This window comes from Meriones unguiculatus, chromosome X, assembly GCF_030254825.1.
Source record: "Meriones unguiculatus strain TT.TT164.6M chromosome X, Bangor_MerUng_6.1, whole genome shotgun sequence".
Classification (NCBI taxonomy): Eukaryota; Metazoa; Chordata; class Mammalia; order Rodentia; family Muridae; genus Meriones; species Meriones unguiculatus.
Genome location: NC_083369.1, coordinates 145,783,116 through 145,807,339, shown reverse-complemented (window position 1 = coordinate 145,807,339; position 24,224 = coordinate 145,783,116). Strand labels below are relative to the sequence as shown.

Below are 24,224 nucleotides of genomic sequence, written 5' to 3'. Positions count from 1 at the left end.
ATTAAGAGGTTCTGGGTCAAGAGAAGTAAGGTGGAAAGTGTGGTTTAAGAAGACAGAGTTGACCTGGCTTCTACTTGTACACGGACATTACACACACACACACACACACACACCAATATGTACATGTGGACAAGAACACACACAGCATTTTTTTTTGGGGGGGGATCAACTGCTTCTGCTGACCTGTCTGTGTGGTGGTGCATTTTGGGTGGAGTGTTAGGAATGTTAGCGGTCTGTTCTGCGGTGAGGATTCAGGAAGCCTGACTTTCCCAAAGGTATGTGTGGCATTTATTTTGTGTCTGGGGGTGCCAAGCAGGTAGAACATTCCAGAGCCACAACCTTTGCTGACATAGTAGTAAAATCATGAAGTGTTTACATTTCTGAACCGATTGTATATGTATAGACAAATTTATTATGTTCCAGGATTGGGTTTGAGACTATAAAGATTATTTTTTATTTTTGTAGTGCTGGCGATGGAACCTGGAAGGTTGTGCTTACTAGCCAGTCACTCCATCACTGAGTTCCTTTTCCTGAACTCAAGGCTGATTTCATCCAGTTGTCCATGGGGATATTGTTATGGTTGGTAAGGCTGGAGGTGTTTTTCTGGTTAATCTTAAATTTAAAATTTGTTACAGGACCATCAATTTACTAGCTTCTCAAGCAATGTAACAACACTCACCTCCTTTTAGTTTTGAAAGATGACTTGTTTTCTATGTATATGAGTGTTTGCATGTGTATGTGTGTGTGTCTGTGTGTGTGTGTCTGTGTGTGTGTGTGTACCACATGAGTGCAGTGCCTGGGGACTCAGAAGAGAGCACCTGATACCGTGGAGCTATTGAGGTATAGCTCAATTATAGGTAGTTGTGAATCACCATGTAGCTGTTGAGAACCGAGCCTTCATCAGAATGAATAGCAAGTGCTCTTAACTGCTGAGCCATCCCTCCAGATTTTTATTTCATAGTTTTGAAGTTCAGAAATCTGAAGATTGTAGCAAGCTGCTTTCTTTTCTGGAGGCTCAAGAGATCAAGAAATGGTCTTCTAGACGCTGCCTACATCAAAGAACTATTCTGTCCATTTCATTGTCCTTTCTCCCTTTATTATAGTTATGCTTAGTCAGGATTTCTTTTCCTCTTAGACAGATTCTTAGTCATGTTGTACTTGTAATAGCTGGACCCTGCTTTCTTCCCAAAAGCTCCAAGGACTCTGTTTGCTGCCTTGAGCTTTTGGGGCTTTCTCTGAGTCTCAACCACAGCTGCTTCTGTGGACTCTGACTTTAAGTCTGAGTCTTGAGCCAAGTTTGAGGAATGAGACTACCACCATGCCAGCAGAAGTAGCATCCCCAGGGCTTTGTGACTGTAGGGAACTAAATCCATAGCTCCTGGGCTGTGGTACCACAGAATGGTAGAGAAAGACAAATGGTGTTAGGATTAGAAAACTTCACTAATAATGGCTTGCTGATCAGAATTTTATGTTTTAGAAATAGTTTAAAAGTGTATCAGTCAGCTTTTTGCTATGGTAATATTACACAGCAAAAAGCACCACCTTATTCAGAACATTACATCTTTTGGTGTCTCTTATTTGCCTAGTAGTTAATGACATAGCCATAGCAGCTGTTGGGTTGGCTAGTGTCAGGAAAGTCTCATGAGGTTCTGCACTGAATGTTGTATCTTGTACTGGGGCAAAGGGATCCTAGGGTAGGCCTTTGTGCTTCTTTCATCACATATAATTAGGCGAGCATGAAGCACATTTAAAATATCTGTTTGTCACACTCACAAACATCCCTTTTATTAAGTCACAGCTTCCCTGGGAAGATGGAGGGTTATTTTAGTTGGGAATAGCTGTGGAATCACATGGCAGATAGAGCAAGCATAGGTGTCTATTATGGGCAGGCAAGCCAGGATAGCTTTTGCTGTGTTTGTGGGAGTCAGTGAAGATGACCTAAGTACAAGAGTCTGGTTACTCTTAAGTCAGGAAATCAGCTCTTGGTGGATGCTGGAAACCCTGAGAGCTGGTTACATAAGGAATTTCTTGGTTCCATATTAGGACCGTGATTTACAGCTGAGACACTTGCATAATCACGACTAGGGTAGGGGGGGTGGGGAGGGGCCCTGCCTGTCACCAAGCTGGTAGAAGCCAGGGCTGTTCCCAAAACAATAAAGTGTTTTGCCCAAAACCAGGAGTCATAGTGTTGAGAAGCAGGACAAGGGGCAATTTCATGCACTTTGTAGGTAAGAGTCAAATCTTATAAGATTGACCCATCTAGAAAGGGGAATTTGTGAGTCTTTCTGAAGGGCCGGGTTAGGAAGTACATTGCTTGAGGGTAGAGCACATGTGTGACACACTCGTTTCAGTCCCCCCGCACTGAAGGAAAAACATTAATTGTCCAGAATCCCACAGATAGCTATGCAGAGACCATTTGAAAGTCAAGGGTCTTGGTGAGGTGTCTGTTGCTTGTGAATTGATTTTTCTTTGTAGCTACGTTTTTCAGCTTTAGTAGTTCTTTTTCCATTATTCAGATTAATAAATGAAGCTTTTATTTGCTGTGGAAAATATGTGCATTTTAATAAGAGATTTTATTATGAGCTTTAGTTCCCCCCTGCCCTTTTCAAGGGGCTCTCACTGTTTTTTAAGCACATAGGATTTGGGGATAAGGGCAGTGGTGCTGGACATCTCACCAACCCTGATAGTAGTTTTTTGTTTGTTTGTTTTTCTTTAGGGGAGGAAAGGTTTATTTGGTTCACAATTTCAGTTATAGCACATCATTTCTAAGAAACTAAGTAGCAAGGATTCAGAAGCAACTGTTCAAATAACTTTAACAGGCCAAACCAGAGAGTACTGGTTTGTTCTTAATAGCAACACTTGCACCTTCAACATTGTTTTATGCACCACAGAGTAGTTGCTACATAGTAATTACTGGTTAGTTGCTAATGGCATCAGTTGCAACATAAGTGAAAGTTCCACTCTGGTTAGGTACTGTTTCTCAAGTATCTAGGGAGTAGCCTCTTATATATATCACTGTTAGTCCCCTTCCTCCCTTTCCCTGTTCTCTCTTCCCTTCTACATGGAACTGGGTCCCTGTGGAAGGATAGGGCCTGTGGGGGGCTGGCTCCCTCCTTCCCTCCCTCTCTCCCTCTCTCCCTCCCTCCCTCCCTCCCTCCCTCCCTCCCTCCCTCCCTCCCTCCCTCCCTCCCTCCTTCTTTTTCTGCCTCCCTCCCTTTCTTCCTCCTTCCCTCCCTCCTCTCCTTCCTTCCTTCCTCCCTTCTTCCTTCCCCAGAGAGTCTCCCGTATCTCAGGCTGTCCTCAAATTGCTGTGTAGTTCAAGGATAATCTTGAACTTCTGTTTCTCCTGCCTCTACTTTCCAAGTGCTGGGATTATAAATGGGCATCTTCATATCCAGTTTTATGTAGTTGTTAAGGGTGCGTGCAAGGCAAGCAGTCTATCAACTGAGCCATCACTCTAGCCTTTCTGTTCTTACCATGTTAATTTGCCACCCATCTCCTAGGCCATTAGGACAAGAAGATAGGATGAGGGGACAGAAAGAGAAATATCAAGTAAATTAGTGTGTGTGCGTGTGCGTGTGTGTGGTACAGCAGCTGTGCTTGGCTTCACTAAGAAAATGAAAAAGCTGAGTGGTATGTATTTTCCAAGCATAGGACTACCAGTTTTCATTGTCATTGTGTCACCAGTCTAGCTCATTTTTAATTATGCTTTTTGTCAAAGACAATTGATATGACCCAATGGTTAAGAGCATTTGCTGCCCTTATAGAGAACCCCAGTTTCCATAATGAGCCTCTCAGAACCACCTGTAACTTCCGCTGCAGGGAATCTGGCATCCTCTTCTGGCCCCTGAGGGAATCTGCATTCATGTATACATACTCTTTCACTACAGTTAAAAATAAAATAAATCTTAAAAAGAAAAATCAGTGTTAAATGAAGGTAGTCTCTTCAGAGTAAAAAGTTAGCAGTTGCAAAACTATCGATTTTTTTTTTTAAAGAAAAAACTTCTTAAAACTGTTAGGTATGACATTAAAATTTTTGTTTTACTTTTTCATATTTGTGTGTGTATGAGGGCAGTGGCTTATGTCTGGAAGTCAGAAGCTAGAGCCTGCAGTTGTCTTTTCTTTCACCTTGTGGATTCCGGGCAGTTGAACTCTGCTCATTGCAAACTCTAGCCCAGGACAGACCTAAGCTCAGCATTTTCTTCCTGCTTCAGCTGCCTGAGTGTTGAGATGACAGGCATGTGTCATCATGCCTGGTGATACAGAAATTTCTTATACTTGGTAGAAAGAATTTTCTTGCTTGTGTATGCTGGTGGCCAGCCCTCTCCCTCCCCTCTTTTCTCTTTTTGTGGCGCTATGAATTGAACTCTAGGCAAGCACTGTTATCACTGAGCCACATTCTTAATCTTTTTTTTTTCTCCAAAAACCAAACTTTTTAAAAAGGATTTTATTCCTGAGGCTATAGGAGTGCACCATGCTGCCTGATTGATGTGCTTCTGGGTGCATGGTGCAGGGTTTTTATTGTGGTAGGCAAACACTACTAACTGAGCCACATCCTCAAGCCCCTTGTGTGTGTGTGTGTATTTTTTTTCTTACATAACTAGGAATTGAACCTCAGGCATATGGGTATGGCATAATTAAAAGCTGACCTGCATGCTGTTAGAGACAGTAGCATAAATAGAAGTAAGAGAATATAGTTGCCTTTATGCAGGATACTAGTTACCTTTAGTTGATCACCTTGTACCATGTTGATGTATGTCACACAAAGAGATTTTTTTTTTTCCTTCTTAAAAAGTTCTTGGAGAATTAGCCACATTCTTATTTTCACATCTTCAGTGTAAAGAGAAAGTTTAGTTTTAAAAATTGCATTGTTAAAAAATGTAGTGTGGGATTTTTTTTTTTTTGTGCTTTCTTTGGCTCTTTATATTCTGCTTTTGTTATGTTCTTATTTGTTTATTGTTTTATTATTATTTGTTAGATGCCAGTTTGTTTTCTAGTGAGGGTGGCAAAAGGTTGTGGTTTGGGTTAGAGGGGAAGATAGGGAGGCTCTGTGAGGAGTTGGGGGAAGGAAAATCATAATCAGAGTATCAGAGTATGTTTATATGAAAAATATTTTCAGTAATAGGAAAATGAAAATCGATAATCTTCTTTGCATTTTTGAAATTTAAAGTCTATATACATTTTTTTATTTGTGTGTCTGTTTGCTTACACATGTGCATCATGACACATATCTAGAGGTCAGATGATTACTTGCAGGAATTGATTCTCTCTTCCACCTTGTGGGCTCTGAATATGGAACTTTAGATCAGCAGGCTTGGTGGCAAGTGCTTTTATCTGCTGAGTCATGTCATCGCACCATCTTTTGTGTATTTATTAAAGAACACATTGGTACCTTTTTGTTAAAAGGTTACTTTCTGTCTCAGAGTCTTCATATGTGGGCGAGAACAATCCTCTTGGAGTGTTCTGGAGTGTTCAGCCATGTTTGGCTGTTGTGATTACCCACATTACAGAAATGAAGGTTCACTTTGTGTCCTTGTGGGTTTTTCTTTGCTTTCTTGGAACTGTCTCCACATCTGGTCTTAGACTTGTAAAACAGGAAGAAGCAGTTAACAGACTCTTTCATAACCTAATTTTGTCTCTTGGCCTAAATTGTATCCTCCCGCCCTCTCTTTTTCCTCTGTGTCAATCTACCTCTTCAACAAAAGGGTCAAATAGTAAAATTTCTCTGAGAGATGCTAAGTAATAGAAGTCTCTGGGGAGATCCTGGCCCGGCAGAAAACACAGTTCCAGAGCCAGCACTCAGCACAGGGGAGAGACTGACCTCTGGCCTTCATTTCCTAGGTTTTTTTGTTTTGTTTTGTTTTGTTTTGTTTTTCCTCTTTGGCTTTAGCTTTTTCCATTTGTGGCTGCCACTGGTGGTCATGTTACCAAATTCACCTGAATAAAAGGGCTAACATGTAACATAACATAGTCATTCACATAAGATGCTTATGCTGAGGAGTCAGGTACACAGAATCTGGGAGTGGAGAGTAAAAAGGTAGTTTAAGATGTCTCCTGGAATAGGGAAGCACAGTTAGATGACAGGTTTCTTTTTCTTGGTGGATATGAGGAGGCTGCTGTGATATCTAAACCTTCGTTCAAGTGAATTGTGTTTAAGCCTTTGTTTTTGCATTTGACCTCAGTTGATTCTGATTAAACTTTGATCAGGACGCCGAACTTAGTTAACCATTCTGCTTGTATATTTATTCTTTTGTTTGTTTATTGCATGTTATAGGACAGGCTTGCCTGGAACTCACCTCGCCCAGGTTAGTCTCAAACCCTGGATCCTCTCTGCAGCCTTCAACCACAGGAGTTCTGGGATTAAACTGTGAACCATTCTTCTTGGTTTGGAACTAATTATTTACTTTTTTTTAACAGGGTTTCTCTGTGTAGCCTTGGCTGTCCTGGAGTCGATTTGTAGACCAGGCTGGCCTCTGACTCACAGAGATCTGCCTGCCTCTGACTCCCGGAGTGCTGGGATTACAGGTGTGCACCACTGTGTCCAGCTTTACTTTTTTACTTCAATTTTTTTTTGTTTGTATTTTTGTTTGTATCTGTGTGTAGCCCAGGCTGTCCTGGAACGTGGTATGTAGGCCAGGCTGGCTTCAAACTCACAGAGATCTGCCTGCCTCTGCAGGCATGCACCACCACACTTAGCTTGGAAATAATTCTAAACAACAAAAATTAAAAACCAAAACTATGACTGCATATAGTTCAGTCTTTTTGTAGAGGGTCTCTGCTCTTCCCCACCTTTTTAGTGCATTATAACATTGATGAAGCAGAAGCTCAAAGTGGAATTGATATAAAGGACTTAACTTGCATAGGTAACTGTCAAATCACACAAGTGGAATTTAGCTAAGGAGTGAATGATACCTTCAAAATACCCCAAAGGTAAGTAGTATGCTAACCAGGCCTGTTAGAGATAAGGGAAATATGGATATTGGGATGTGAAATGTTTACTCACCTGAATTGACCAGCCATTTGGCTCTGATTCCCACACCAAACACATAATAAGCCTTTAATGGGCAGTTCAAAGTTGGGGGTGCAGTTTGGGTCACAATCATCATTAAATTCACATCTGCCATTAGGTTCTCTGAACTCTTATCAGGAAAGACATTCTACTAGATGGGCAAGATGACCCCAGGCAACAATTGTTTGAAAAAAGAACACTGGCATACTTAAAATAATTCTGGCAATGTGTAATACCTTTGTGGTGTAACTCTTATCTGCCTAAGTGGACAGACTTGTAGTCTCCTGCTTCTGTTTTAAATCATTTGAAGTGCCACCAGGACCTGGAAGTAGAAATAAAGAAATTAAGGATGACAGTGTTGAGCTCTAGGGCAAAGGTGGCCTCTCTGAACCATTTGTAAGATTTTGAATGGAGAGGAGAGTCATTCTCCCTTATAGAATGTTGAAATTTTGTAGGTAAACAATGGAGTTATGTTGAAGGACCAAAGAAAGAGGGTCATTCCATGAGCCTTTCAGGCAACAGGAAGGTCCAGCCTCTCATGGAGTGAACACTGAACCACTTGGTAGAAGTGTATTTATTGATTGTTGCACACAAGTTACTTTTAGAGTAAATCAAGTTTTTCATACGAAAACCTAGATCATATCTACGTGTATTTTTTGAAAATTACTCCTTGTAATTTTAGTCCTTATTATGCACTGCTTGCTATACTCAGTAATGCAAGGTGTTTCAGGTTTGCCAGGACCATCTAGTGACTAAAATCAAGCAAAGCCTAAAAGCTCCCTAGGGGAAAACAAAACAAAACACCTTATAAATCACAGAAAAACAATCACTTTTTTTTACAGTGATTTTATTTTTTAAGGTCTAAGTACTGCTAAAAAGCAGGTACTTCATTTTGACATTTACCCTAGATAAAATGACTCTACTGATTTTTTTCTTTACATTTCTCCCTTTTGTTTAAGCCATTTTCCATTTTAATTATGTTGAAGATTAGGTAGTCACATAGAGAACACAATCCTTTTTCTTTATCGTGTTGTTTTACAGTCTTATGTAGATAAGCCAGAATACATTTTAAAGCCAGTAAAGTTAGTTTAGCAAAAACAAGTATAAGAATTGCTAGGATAAGGAATCTATTGAATTTTGTTACTGTTTTTGCTGTGAGCAAAATGAGTATAATAAGGCTTATTTTACATAAACCTTCATAAACAATCTTTAGTATGGAAAAAAAAAAAACAGTATCATACTGTCTCCTATCACAGGTATGTCCTTTATCCCCTTTGACAAAAGACATTTTTATTTTCTGTTGATAAGAATTAGCATGCAATACAGTCATTAAACATAACAGTATCATTTTTGAGTTAGTATTTATTTCTGTAAAGTCTCAGCTTGATGAATTAAGGTCCTGATGTCTCCCCAAGTTATCAGCTTGCTCTTCTCTCTTGGGACATCTCCTTTTGATGGATTTGTCATGTCTTTAGATGTTTCATTTGTCCAGTGGTCTCTGGATGTCCTTGTTGGATCCATCAGGTTAAGAGCCATCTGGGACTGTTTTTTTTTTTTCTTTTTTCTGAAAAAGGCACAAGCATAAACTCTCCGCTATGTTAGAACATCGTGCTCTTTTTTGAAATTTAGCATTTACTTTAGGTTGTGTTTCCTGTAGGGCAACAGAAAAACCATTATCTTTTAAAATGAAATTAATAAATCAACAACTAAACGTATGTAGTATAGCATGTGGAGGTCTAAGTGGGCTTAGCCTCTTACCTTTTTTTAATTAAAATGTCAATTAAGTATTTGATAGTATTTTATAATAGCTTGACTCTGGATAGTAACAGATTTTAGTAACATGATTAGTATTACATTTTTAAAAAATCATTTGTTAGCATAAGCAGAACCATTATGATTTTTTTTTTTTTTAGTTATAATGAGTCCTAAAAAAGACACGTATAAGGACTATTTGGCAAAGTTAAGATTCAGGTAACATCATAATGGTACTTTCTTGGAGTCACAAGGGCCCCATGCTATGCTTGGGGATGTGATTTGTAGCTGACTGGTTAGGGAGCGGCATTGTACATGCCTTGAGGTGCACCTTGAGCACAAATCTTTACATACTTGCCAGCAGGGAATGTCCAAGACATAAACATCTGTATTTTTAGATGTCAAGCTGATGCTAATTATTACTAATAATGCAATAGAAGTTTGGAATATTGTACAGCTTGTTTTTATGCTACATAAAACAATGTCTTTAATAGAGGATAGGCTCTCATGAGCCTCTCTTGACTCGCCCCCTCCCCCTCAGGGTCTGATCTTTTATCAGACCAGGGGAAAGCTTAAAACTAAAAAGCAAACAAAATACATTTAATTAACAAATGGTCACCAACTTTTAAAGATCTAAATTTAAGCCTTTTAATCTAAGATTTAGTAAGATTTAGTATCTTTAAATTTAGGACAATCTTAATTATAAGAAAATCCTGAAGTAGAAACCAATTGGATTTTTTTCATGCAAACATGAAAGTACCTACTCAGGTGATATTGTAAATGAAACAGAATTGTGAACATTGTCAAAGCATGGAGGAAGAACTTATAAGGCCTTAGTTTTTATTACATTTGTAGACAGTTTGATCTAATAGACATTTAAGTTGCACCAAAAATAATTTTAGGTCAAAAACTTTAAAATAATCTAATTTCTAGTGATTATATTTTTGGTTTAATTTCTTTTGGTCTCCAAGGAAATTTGAGAAACGTAATTATGTTTGTAATTTTGGCCAATGTATTATCCAGAATAATTATTTTTAAACTTTTTATTTAAATTTACTCTTATTTTCCTTTTAAATCTTTCTTAAACCTGTTTATATTGTGATGTCTATTTTTTTATGTTATACAAAAATATAAATTTGAATATTTGACCTGGTAATTGTCTATTAAGTATACCTGATTTTTGGTTTTTTCAAGACAGGGTTTTTATGTGAAACCTTGGCTCTATTGGACTCCCTTTGTAAACCAGGGTGGCCTCGAACTCACAGAGATCCGCCTGCCTCTGTCTCTGCCTCCCCAAGTGCTGGAATCACAGGTATGAGCCAACCCCCCTACCCCTTCCCCCATCAGGTATACCTTATTTTAAACAAACTTTGTTTTTAGTTACTTCTTTTAGGCTTAACCTTGAAAACATGTATAGAAAGCCAAAGCTTGTTCTTGTAAATGAATTAAATTTGTCCTTATCATAACTACAAACTTAGTTCTGAGCACACTAAAAAGCTTGATTATTTTTAAGTTGGTTGACAATTTGTATGTCTTAATTATCTTTAACATTTTACAAGTTAGTTGCGTCTGTAAGATTAAGATTTTGCAGCTTTAGACATACATCTCTAAGTTAATTTTTGTTAACTTGAGTATACCTTTATAACCTTAGGAATTTATCATTGTGCAAAAATCCATTCTAATCCAAAATAATAATAAACGAAAGGTTCATTAGGACTAAGAATTTTTGTAGGTACTGCTTTTACCAATAACAACTACAGCTGTTCCTGCCTTTTTTCCTAGGGCAGTTGTTTTCTGGAGATGAAGGTGCCAGCATTTCAGTGAGTTTTAATAAAATCAGATTTGATGATGATGATGTTTTTTGAGACACGGTTTCTCTGGACTCACTTTGTAGACCAGGCTGGCCTCCAACTCACAGAGATCCACCTGCCTCAGCCTCTCTGAATGCTGGGATTACAGGCGTGTGCCGCTGGGCCCAGCTACTAAGCTACTATTATTTTTAAAGCAAGGAAACTGAGCTGAAGGAATACATTAAGCCTTTTTTTTTTGTCTCCTTTTATTTCTGTTAATGTTAGCACGGATAGTTCTAACTTTCTGTTAACTGCATTCTCAAGTACATCATTCCAAATGTTTCATTATATCCTTTTTACATTCACAATCTTTCTGTAACATTTTTTTCTATTCTCAAGTTAGTTCAATTTTCTATTCTCAGTGTATCTCTATCCTTCATGTGCTAATTTGTATATGAGGACAGTTAATTTTGGGCCTCAGTATTCCTTAAAGATAACCATTTTGGATGAGGATGTGCAAATTGGGGTTTCAAAAGCTATCCATTATGACCACAAGTCTCTTGATTCTTTTTTCTCTACCCAATAAACTACCATCCAGATTTAAATAAACAGCAGTCAGTTAAAATATTCAATGACTGAGAAACATCTAATAAAAGCTGATGATTACAGCAATTTTAGACTTTTGAGATGAATAACCCAGAATGGGTTCAGTCCTCTTTTGTGAAGCATGTAGAATTTGTGTGTAAACACACATTTTGTCCTCTTCATGAGACATCTATAAAAGCATTAAAACCAATCTCTATAGAATTTTTAAGATGTAATTTTAAGGAATACACATAGAGTATTTTTATAAAATCTTAAAACAGAGGATCTTTGATTTAGATCCCGAGTAATGTGGTAATGTGCCCTGCCAATTATTAACAGTGTGGAACAAATAATTTATCTGCATTTTATCGAGTGGAAAAAATTTGTATGCTCTTTATCAGTAAGAGATTATTTCTATGAGCTATTGCCTTAGCAGCCACATTATTTAATAAGCTAATAAGCTGTTGTGTTTCAGAGGTTTTATAGGAGTTTTCAGAAAAGCAACTTAAAGAGCCAATCCTCAGTAGTGATAAACAGATAAGAGCTTACCCAATGGTACAGATCAAAATCATAAATTTTGTTGTTTTAGTTTATTTACTATGAAAATTAAGTATTCATTTGAAGCATTAATAAGATACTCAAGAGAAGAGAGCATTTTTCCATATAATGAATGACTAATACCTCTGGAAATTTAAACAGCATTGGCTTTGTACTTTATGTCCTGTTTGTGATTGGTTTTTGTACTAGAAGTTGGGCTTGTTTTAATTTTTTTGTCATGAAGGGACCATTGATACAGAGTTATTCCCACTATTATGTAAAACCAAAAAAAAAAAATTCCCATGAAGGAACCTTTAGTATTGAGTTATTCCAGGTATGAGGGAAAAGGAAAAAAAAAAAAAAACATTTAAACAAAAATCAAGCAAACAAACAACAGCAAAAAAAATTCTGGGCTGGCTGTGTTAGCATATGCTGCAGCAGTGGAGCCCAACCCATCTTCCTTGAAATGTAGGTGTTGCCACATTATGCTGGAGAACCCTCTGCATGAAAGGGTGCCAGGCAGTCCCAGCCAGAGAGCTCCGAGTTCCAGTGTCATTAATTCCTTCCACTTTTAGGGAATAATTTCATTCTTAGTAGCCCAATTATTTAAAATCTGCCTTACCTAGGAAGAATGCATTCCACAGGCTGTCGTTGTAAATTTTGCAGATGTGCAGTTAGTGCTTCTCATTTTAACAAGCATTTTAGCAACTGTATATATTTCAACTTCTGAGATGAGGATTTTCCCATGTTCCTGCCAAATCCTTAAGTCTCCCTTACCGCAGAGCATACTTTACCTCCAATCCAGGGGTGTCCAGACCCCTCTTTTCTTCAAGTCCCATGTTGGGCATCAAGTTATGTTGAATGACCAAAGAAAAAGATCACTCCAGGATGAAGTATGGCCTTGCAGGTAACAGAGAGGTCCAGCCTCTGATGGAATGAATGCCGAACGCCTTTGCAGAAGCACATTTTGTTGATTTTTTTTTAGAGTGATGCAAGTTCCTCATACAAAAACCCAGATGTAATCTATGTATGTTTTTGAAGGAGCACTTTGCCTTTGCAATTTCAGTCCTTACTGTACACTGTTTGCATTACTCAGTAATGCAAGACATTTCGGGTTTGCCAGGGCCATCTTGTGACTAAAGAAAGTCATAAAGCTAAAGAAAGACTATAAAGCTCCCTCAGAAAAACAACTATATAAATCGCAGAAAACAATCATTGTTTTCTACAATGATTTCTTTAAGGTCTAAGTACTTCTAAAAAACCAACTACTTCACTCTGATGTTTACTCTAGATAAAATGACTCTACTCATTTTTTTCCTCTACAAAACCTGCTTTTTAGTCATCTAAATTGCCTTCCAACAGTAATCTTTTTAAGATAAGACAGCAGACAGGAATTTAAGTATATAGCTCTCATGTAATTTAAGTTTAGTCCATGAGAACACGAGAATGAACTGGCTAGGTCAGTCATTTCCCTTTTTGGGGGGTAGAGGTGGAGTTCAAAACAGGGTTTCTTTGTGTAATCTTAGCTGTTTTGGAACTCCCTCTGTAGACCAGGCTGGCTTAAATCTCATAAGATCTGCCTGTCTCTGCCTCCTGAGTGCTGGGACTAAAGGTGTGTGCCATCACTGCCAGGCTTTTCTGCTGAAGTCTCAAGATCTGTTTTAAAAGTGCACCACTAAAAAAAAAATGTTCAGACATTACAGACAGCATCTCTTAAAGCAATGGGAGTGTTGAATAGCATTTCTACTAAGTAACTTTCCAAACTTGATCTTGAAGCCACGCTCATGTCCAGTAAATGTAGCCCATATCATTAAAAGTGTACATCTGGGACTGGGGCTGTAGCTCAGCTCATGGAGTGCTTGCCTCACATGCACAAAACTATGACATTCATCTCCAGTACTACATATACCAGGCACAGTGGCCCATACTTCTGATGCCAGCATGTGAGAAAGGCAGGAGGATCAAGGAGTTCAGAGTCATCTTTAGCAGCAGACTTAGTTGGAGTCGAGCTCAAGGTAAAAAGAATGTCTGGTAATAAATTTGTGAGTAGGCTATAAAATGAGATGGAGCCCATTGTTAAAAATCGACTTATTTAGGTAGTATTTTTTTTTTTTGGTGTGTGTATGTATATACATGTGTTCCTGTGTGTACACATGGCAGCATAAGGGTGCAATATACATGTGCTTATGGAAGCCATAGGTGGATGATTGCTTTCCACAGATCTATTCAGCTAGATGACTTGACTAGCATGCTTCAGAGATCTCCTGTCTCTGCTCTACAGACTTGGAATTACAGGTGTGGTCTATCATGCCCAGTTTTCTATGTGGGCTCTGTGAGACCTAAATTCAGTCCTATTTGTGCAGCAAGCAGTTGACTAACTGAACTATCTTCTCTGTTTTGTTGTTTTGAGACAGTGTCTTGTCATATAGTCCAAGTTGGCCATGAATTCTCCTCTCAGTACTTTGCCTTCGCTCTCTTGAGTACTGGCTTGAGCTACCAATTCTAGGTCCCCTTCCCTTTAAAAGATTCTGATTTTTTATTTGTGTCTCTGTATGCACATACATGCATGTTAGTGCCCAAGAAGAAAAAGCAGATCCTGTGGAGCTAGAGTTACACTGTTATGAGTCATGAGCTATCCTGAAGTATGTACTGGGAAGTGAAGTTACCTGTGTTGACATAGTGTGGTCATTGAAGTCCAGAGTTCACATAGTCACTTTATGTGTGTGTTGTCTGGATTTAGATGAATGTATAGAGGAGTGTGTTTACTTGTGCCTTACCAAAAAGTAGTTTCACTGCCCTAGAAACTGCCATGTCCTTCCTACCTTTAATCTGAACATTCACTTTGGGAATACTGCCTTTAGGGTTGATGATATAGCTCTGTTTGCAGTGTGCTTGCCTAATATGCATGAAGCCCTGGATTGCATTCCCAGCACTTCAAAAAACTGGACACAGGGCTTACATGACTGTAATCCCAGACTTGAGAGGTAGATGACAGGATTAGAATGATGACAGTCCTCATTGGATACATAGTGAGTTAGAGGCCAACATGGCTTACATGAGACCTTTTCTCACAAAACTGATAAGGCAGAATGCTTCCTGTATTTTGTTAATGAAAACAAAACCAAACAGAACCTTTCACAGGTCATGGGGTTCATCAGATCTGATATCCCAAGGAAGTGACTTGTGTCCTCAGCAAGTAAGAATGAGGCCTGATTTTATAAAGCCTGGTCTCTTTCTAGGAAACTGAATTGTACCCCTTCCTCCTACCCCATGATGCAGTTTTGAAACTTGCTTAAAATGACTGTTTTATTCACACAACTAGATTTATTTTCAGTAACACGAGCACCTACAGTTAATTTTGTATATAGTGAGCATGAACATGTAACAAATGCTAATTGTTGGAACAGAGGGGTTCCCTTTCAAAGGATTTATGAGGACTGGGGATGCGTCTCTGTTGTAGAATGCTTGCCTACCTTGCACAGTGCCCTGGGGTGTCTGTAATCTGCCCAACGATATATGGTTAAAGTACACAGAATCTGCATTCAGGCTCATGGAAGTTGGAATCTGCACCTTTCTAATACTAGTGTTGTATCCAACAGCAGCTTGTGAACTCCCAAAGGATACAGTGGACATTATTGTGCATGTCCTGAATGGATTGTGAAGAGTTTCACAGCATCATGTTTGCAGAGCTCTGCACTGGTGTACCTGCTACAGGGTACTGACTATGCAGGAAATGATATTGGCACCAGAGCAAGAGAAGATTGTTCAGGTGGCACAGAGAACCTTTTTGACAGTGGCGAGTGGGGCTGTTAGGTGAGAGACATACTAGCATATTCTTTCTTGACCCTAGGGTCAAGACCCTAGAGTAAGCTCACCTTTGAGGAGACTGATGCTGATTTTTGTGTTGTTTGAAGTTAGGGATCGGTTAGTGCCTAGGTATTTAGTTGTTAAGATGGGAGGATGATACTGGCCTTCACTGTCTTGATGGTTTTCTGGGGACAGGTATTGCTGCAATTTTAATGCCGTCTCTTTAGATTTCCGTGAGGGTGGAGGGAAAGTCTTTATATCAAATGACTCACAGAATGCTAGGCCAGTGTTTACAGATGAGCAACCTCTAGCTCTTTCCTGACTGGACAGTCTTGTTTCTCTGTAGAGCCCCCCCCCACACACACACTACCTTAGTTCCTTCTACCATGGCTGCAACCTCTGACAGGAACTTCTTGAATAATTTTGGTACTTGTAATCTTATAAGGTCCAGTATAATTGATAGTCATGGTCCTCTCACTGACTCTAGAACTTAGGACTCAGGGCCTTTCTAACTGAGATGCCGCAAGAAAGGGTAAGATGCAGAACAAGTTGGCTTGATATCTGGTGTAACATGAATGGAAATGATGGCTTGGATCATGAACCTTCACTTCTGTTTGATATGGCGTGATCCTTGCCTCATGAGGTTTAGGAGCTAAAACAATATAGTTTTTAAATTATTGTTTCGGTTGGTTGCTTTTCTTTTTGAGACAGTGTCTCACCACTATGTAGTCCAGGCTAGAAGCTCTCCTACCTCAGCCTCCCAAGTACTGGGATCAGAGATGTACTTTGCTAAGTTGTGCTTTCCTAATAGACACACATGTCCTGGCCACATGTAGTGTGGCAAGATGAGGTTATCTTCATGCTTTTATTGCAGGGCATATGCCTTGGCAATGAGATTGGCAGTGGCTAATGACTGAACAGTGACTTCTCTGTGTGAGGACAGAGGTGGCAGTACTTAATTTCATCAACCATCTGAACACTTGCTGACACTCGTAGAATTGGGCATCTCTCACCCGGAATATCAGATGTGTGCTGGCTAAGAGCTGAATAATAGATACTAGCCATTAAATTTGGGTTCATTTACTGGCTTGTGCAAGTTAGACACAGGATAGAATAGGAGTGCGAAGTTGGGGAATGTCATTTGTGCATCTGTGGTAGCTTTGGGTTTAAACAAGCAAGAATTTGTTCTGTGTGTGGAGACAGAAAGTGGATTATTAGTGGTCTAGTTTTGGGGAAGGCCCAGGGATAAGGTTAACATGTTCTTTGGGGTGGAATGAGGGAGGGGCAGACAGGCTGGCCTGAAGCTGGCAATGTTTCCAAGGATAACCTTGATCTCTTCTGAGGCAGCTATTAGGTGAGAGTTTAGTAGAGACAGTTTCCTGGAAAATGGTACCAGACAACTAGCTATCTTTTGCTGTTAAATTCCTACATGCTGCAATGAAAGTGCCTTTGTTATGGATTATAAGGAGTAACCGATTACAAGGGACAGAAGAAGCTTGCTAAATGATTATTAGAGTCTAGATGTAAAATTTAACAGAGTGTAGTTTGCCATGTATATCCTTGAGTGGATAATGATGAGGCAGGTTGGTGAAGTGGGATAGGTGCCAAGAGGCCCAGGAAAGTGGAACCTTGAAGAGTAGTTCTGGTGGAACCTCCTTTTTATCATGGAGGACTGGCCTGCTAGGGAAGGGCAGCACTCTTCTCCTGGCAGAAGAGCAAAACTGCACCTCAGGAGGACAGGAAATGGAGAAAAATAATTAGAATTGTAGCTGGGATATTTCTTGGGCTTTTGTTGTCAGCATGGAAGTCCCTTAGATGAAACAATGGCGCTGACAGGACAATAATCCATCAGTGAGAGATGCTTCCTCTTTTATGGTTGGAGAAATTGAGGTGAGGGCAGTGACAACACCAGATCTCACACTTCTGAGCTGTGGTGATACCAAGAGTGGGCCAGTCACAGGTGGGCTGTTACGATATCTAAGCCCCTGTGGGAATGGTGTGATGCTTTTTCAAAGGCTAGGTTTTCAAGCTATAACTGATTATATAAATCAGTATATGAATTCCACAGTGCCTTGGAGAGCCCAAAGGCCATTGGTGGGGTGGGTAGAGGCCCCATTGTGTGTGCAAGAACAACCTGCAGAAATGAAAATGTGTGGGTTAAGCAAGCGTGAGGATCTGAGTTTAGAGCCTCATCTACAGAAAAAGCCGGATGTGACCACACATGCCTGTAACCCCATTCCTGAGGATGGCTGACACAGAAAGATTGCTGGCTAGCTTAGTTGGGGGCTGGAGGGGGGTCTATAATAAGTAACTGCTTCTGTGAGTTGACCTTGTCTCAACAGGGATTGTGGAGGAGAACACCTGGTGTCCTCTGGCTGCAGATGCATGTCAGTACATACATGCACAGGATATGTTGCAATTGGAGACAGGCTTTTTTTAAGGCAGAGGCCAAATTGTCATCTGTTTTTATACAGATAGTAAACCAGAAAGACTTTTGTACTTTTAAATGATGAGCTCAATGTATAATATAGTTGAGCTGGAAACCATGTGACTATTGAAAGTGATGTTGTGAAATTCCAAAGTCATCATTGTGTGTAGTTTCCCAGGAACATGGCTGTGCTGTGTACTAATGTCTTCTTGTTGCAAAGAGTGTTGTGAGGATTGTGACAAGCCAACATGACTGCACGGAGTTTTATTGTCTGGGTTGTGGGAGACAGCTCAGTTAATAAAGTGTTTGCTGTGGAAGAATGAAGACTTGAGTTCTACCACCAGAACCTTTGTAAACAAACAAACAAAGAAACCAGAGGATCTCTGGGGCTTGCCTACTCTGCCTAGTGAGGCTAGATCCTGGGGAGAGGTTCAATCTTAAAAGAAACAAGATGGATGGATGGATGGATGGATGACACCCAAGGAAAAATGACACCCAAGACTGTCCTGGGTGCACATGTGCATATGTACCTGCGTGCTTGTGCATGAGCGCGCGCACACACACACACACACACAAACACACACACACACACACTTTAAAAGCATTCAATTTCTGCATGTTGTCAGGCAGGTGTTCATAGAGTATCTTGGGTTGGTTCTCTCCTACTATGAGTTCTGGGATCAAACTCAGGTCATAAAGGCTTGGCTCTAAGTTCTGAGCCACCATACTGCTCAGATCCTATTTTTATAATGTGGAAATGGACATGCTTTTCTTTTGGGAGAGAAAAGTCATTCCTGAGGAAAGTATGTGATGTATTAGGCTGTTTGCTGGCGGCTTCTTTCAGTTTCTTTTCTCAAGTCTGCTGGCATGTGTTTTCATCCATTAGCTGTGAATTTGGTAGATGGCTGTCTTAGGGTTTCTATTGCTGTGAAGAGACACCATGACTACACTAACTCTTATAAAGGAAAACATTTAATTGGGGCTGGCTTATAGTTTCAGAGGTTTCCTCCATTATCATCATGGTGGGAAGCATGGCAGCATGCAGGCAGGCATGGTGCTGGAGGAGCTGAGAGTTATACATCTTGACCTGAAGGCAGCAGGAGATTGTGTATCACACTGCGTGTAGCTTGAGCATAGGAGACCTCAAAGCCTGCTCCAACAGTGACATGCTTTGTCCAACAAGACCACCTACTCCAACAAGGCCATGCTTAATAGTGCCTCTCCCTATGGCAAGCATTCAAATGCATGCGTCTGTGGGAGCCATGTCTGTTCAGTCCACCACAGTGGATTTAACTTCTTTAGGTGCTTGTGTTGTTCTTGTTCTTTTTTTTGGGGGGGTGGGGTGGGGGTGTTCATGTAACCAAGGATGACCTTGAATGTATGATCTTCTTGCTTTTATTCGCAAGGGCTGTGTTGTTCTTGAAAGCATTAAAGATCGAGGAAAACACACACACACACACACATATACACCTTTTTTGGACAGTAGAAAAGGGATCGGGAGAGAGAAGATTATATAGACTACACAGTTAATAAGAATTTCTAGGTGATTTTTCATGTCACTCTCTTGAAATTTGCCTGGATAAATAGTGAGAAATCTTTGATTTTCTTGTTCTACTCTGATAAGATCGAAAAATATCTTGTTCCAGGGCATGGGCTCAAGGACCTCCAGTCTCCTTGGCCTAGGACAGTTTTTTCTCTTTAAAATAATAATAATAATAATAATAATAATAATAAACCCCATAACTTGATTCTGTGTCTATGCAGCTGCAGAGGTGCTGGCACGAATGTGAAGGTCAGGGAACAACCTGCAGCAGTTGTTTCCTTGTACCACGTACTCTTTCTCCCAAGGATAGAAGTAGGGTCCTGAGTCATGCTGACAAGTGTTCTTTCCACTGATCAATCCTAAGGGTTTAGTTCTTGGTTGGAGCAGAGCTTACAGAAATTTGGCATTCACCGAATCTCCTGGGGCTGAGGGAAGGGGTGGAGCCGGAGCCCATGCCTACAGTCCAGACTTCCTTCACTGCAGAACTATTTAGTCTGCCTCTGGGTTCCATTGCTGATTTCCCTAAATAGTCCTGGCTCCACAGATTCTTTTATGTAGCCAGGAACTGGTATATACATATGTAAGACCTATTTGCTGAGAGACTCCAGCTTCATAGTCAATATAACTAATGTTCACCAGCTTGAGGCTCTAGTCTTGGTGAACTAAGCAGAAGTTATTTCACGAATCTTAGGAGGTATAAGATGTGCTGGGAAGAATTTGAAGCCATTTTCACAGTAGTGTCCACGAGAAGACTTGGGCAATGGATGAAGCTGGGAGCACGTGATAAAAGGCAGGTGGGCTTCAAATGGCATAAAGGTATCACCTGTAGAGATAGGGACTGGCAGACAGAACACATGGACAACTTTTGAAAAACCATGACACCTTTTGAGGTAAGAATGTTGTGTCTGCAGCAGGTTGAAGGTGAGAGACAAGGAATAGTGGATCAATGGGGAGGTGATGGGTGCATACCTCCTTGGAGACAGGTCTGAACTTGAAGGTAGGAAAAAAAAGAGAATCCTTACCAGGAAGAATTTGTTATTATTGTTGTTATTATTATTATTATTATTAATAGGTATGCATGTGTGCACATGTTTGAGAAACATACCTTAGGTGTTCCTCATTTATTTTCCTTCTTTTATTGAGGCATAGTTTCTCATTGTCTTGGGGCTTGCTAATCAGGCTCAATTGGCTGGCCATCAAGCCACAGGAATCCTCCTTTATTTACCTTCTTAGCTCTGGAATTACATATCAGACCTATCATACCCACCTTAAAAATAAAAAACAGAAACACATTTGGGGATAAAACACAGGACTTCATGCTTCCAAGGCAAGACACTTTGAACACACTGACTTAACTCCCAAGCCTTTGGAGTTTGTCAAGTAGGCTATGCTTTCTGGCAATATGATTGGCTGGCCAGGGAGCTCCAGGGATTTCCTTGACTTTGTCTCTGTCTCTTATAATCAGCCCTGGGATTATAAGAGCGTGCCATCATGCCTGAGTGTTATTTTTTTTTTTAAACATGAATTTGGGGGACCAAACTCAGGTCCTCTACTGACCTACCTCCCCAGGTTCTGGAGGATGTTTTTAGAGTGGGTAGCAGTGTGTTTGAGTTGAGATGTTTAGGCTATAACTGAGAGCACCCATCCCCTTCTTGGAAGAAACTCTGCTGAGGTCTCTCTTGAACTCAGTAGTCCTGGCTTCTCAGTTTCTCCACCTCCCTACATCTGTCCCTTGTTCACCTATGACAGGGATGAGGCAGGGGTTTTCCCCTTGGGTTCTGTCCTCACACTGAGCATCCCTAATCATTCTGTTGAAAAAGGATGTTTCTAAAACAGGCATGGCTGGCTCTGCAGCCTTGGAGACAGGAGCTTCAGTAAGTGTCTGTGTCAAGGCCATATGTACTAGCCATGTACCTTGTAGTCAAGAGTCTGTGTGCTGCAGATTCTTAGGTTGCCTTTCCTCTGATGCCAAGCTTGAACCTTTTGTTTTGAGTTCTGTTTACCAGACAGCAAAGCTCCCTTGGTCTCAATAATTTCTAACTACACTTAAAATAGCAACCACAAGGAAGAGATAAGACACGATGGTTATAGCAATATTATTAAGAAATGATTTACTGAGTAGTTGCTCTTTCCTTCTTCCTTCTTTGCTGTGGGTCACAGGTATATCATAGAATTTACCTTGTCAGTTACTTTTGAAGTATATCACTTCTTTCTGGTAAGAGCATTCATTTATATGGTCCAGAGATTTGGCAGCATTTCTTTAATCTTGTAGATCTGAAACATTGTCCGTGCTAAGCAATGCCCCACCTAACCCCACCCTACGTCCTCCATGTGCCCAGTATTCACCATTCTATTTTCTGTCTCTGGATTTTGTTTCTCTGTTAACTTCATATATAAGTGGAGTTTCGCAGTTATACAGTTTTAGGTGGGCATGAGGGACTAATTTTATTTCCTTTAGCATAATGTCAAGTTTCATCCACATTGTGGCATGTGTCTGAATGTCTTTCCTTTTGAAGATGAATAGTTTTCTATATCTGTATCTATATACTACATAGTGTTTAGCCATCCATCTGTTGATTTGGTTTGTTTCCAGCCTTTGGCTTCTGTGAACATGCTGCAGTGAAACTGACTGCACAGGTTGCCTCTGAGATTCTGCTTTTTCATAATGTGCTTTTTATTTATTTTTTGGTTCTTATTCTGTCTCCATACCACAACCCATGTGTGTGATATATGTGCACATGACATAGCATGTGGCAGTCAGAGGATAACCTTGGGTGTCAAGACTTTCCTTCCACTCTCTTAGCTGACCTGCGAGCTTTTCTTGTTTGCCTCCCGCCTTCCTCCTTGGGAGTGCTGGCATCACAGACATGCACTACTGTGCCTGGCTTTTTAGGTGAGTTCTGGGGATTTGAATGTGGTCTTCATGCTTGAATGGCAAACACTATACTGTGCCATATCCTCAGCTTATGAAACAGTTCAGACAACATGATCTGGCGGGTCACAATTAGCTGCTACCATTTCAAAGTAGTGTTGAGTGTTGTGGAATGCCTGTGCCATCTGTTGATGAATCTTGAGAGTTGCTAATCCCAGCAGAGTTTATGACCTGTATCATGAAATCTGCTGAAGACTTAGTGAAAGTAAAGCAGCTTCCACTTTTCACCCCACTGTCCGCATTCCACCTCAATCCAAAGAGTGGTATTTCTTGAACACTCCTGAAACTTTTTTTTTCTTATGTTATCTATAGCTTGAAGAACTATCACTGAACATGGCTCATTCCCACCCCCACCCCCATTGAATATTCATGCACTCGCTTGATTAGCGCTGTGTGCTAACTCATTTGATTAGTATTGTCTGATACTGCAGGTACAAGAGAAAGATGATAGAAGAGGTATTATGCATTGCTCTCCTATGCAAGAGAGAGAAGAAGAAGCAGACATGTAAACACAAACATCATTAGGTTACAACAGCCATGAAGGCTATTTTCAATTCTGAGGATCTCTGGGAAACTAAATGTCTAAAGTGTCTATTGAGAAAGAACATTTAAGATAGTCTGAAGAGTGTGTGTATGTGTGTGTTGGTGTAGTGGAGGAGCAGAGCAGGAAGGCGATTACTACATATCATTGTCCCAATTCTCTGTGGGTTATTTAAAGTTAAATCTTTACCTAAGAGTGCTGGGCAGTACCAGTGGTGGGGAGTGCTATGCTTATGTATCCTGTGGAGGTCTGTGATTGCTTGGGGCAGAATGTCTTGGAGATAGGCATCAGGGAAAGGAAATTAGCTGTTGGAAAACTGTCAGAATATTGTAGAAGGAAGGATATATGGGTTAGAGTGGAAGAATTTGTTGCTCTTGCTTAGCATAAGCTGCAAGCTCAAGTTGTTTTGTTTTTTTCTTTTTTTGTCTTGAATCTTGCTTCCTGCATAGGTCAGTGATGAATTTACTCTTTTGATTTCAAATATTGGAAGCATTTTATTCCATGTCTGAATCAAATGCATACCCTTTTCTGGAATCTGGAATCTGGCATGTTGGTGAATTTGGGGCAAATTTATCTGGAAGAGGATGGAAAAGGAAAATATCTCTTGTGGCAAATGCTGTGGGGGAGTGCTTGGCACTCCCTGATGCTGTGAGAGGAAGTTATTAGCCCTCACTGGAATACCCACATGGCTTAGAGATGGTTTTCTGAGATAGAATTTTAGAGGTGTGCTTTTTAGAAAGAAATTATGTAGATGTAAGTGGAAGAAACTGTGCAGTCTCTCAGGATGTGCTTTGGTTCTATGCTGTGCAAGATTTGTCTGTGAACATAGGGAAACAACCCACTTTAGCTATCATACAAATGTGCTGTGCTATCTAAGGAGAGATGGCATGTAAAACAATACCAGCCTGGCTAGCATTTAAATTGTTTTCTAAGTGCACAATATGATGAAGAAACACACTGTGTGCCCTGTGTGTTTTCTTCTGTGTTTGTACAGAGAAAATTATTTTTCCCAAGGAGACTTTTATGATTTAATCCCTGATACTTTTTGCCTTGGAGGGAAGATGCTGAAATATGCAGTAATATGCAAGTGTTTTGGTGTGTTTTTGCTTCTAGTAGTGATTGCTCTCAGAAATAAGACTAATAGGTGCAGTGTATCTGTGGTTCAAAATGAAGGATGGAGAGGAGAGAAGAGGAGAGGAAGGTGGAATGAAGGGAGAAAATGAATGTGTATATATGAAAAGTTGGAGAGAGTGTGGTAGAGTATTTCTCTACATAAATATGAAAGAAACAATGCACATAC

General features: G+C 40.0%; 1 protein-coding gene across 3 annotated transcripts in view; it reads left to right on the top strand.

Moving 5' to 3' along the window:
* The window catches only part of Tbl1x (transducin beta like 1 X-linked), a 174,858-nt gene that overhangs the window by 19,090 nt on the left and 131,544 nt on the right, over positions 1-24,224 (top strand). The gene's annotated exons all lie outside the window — the stretch shown is intronic.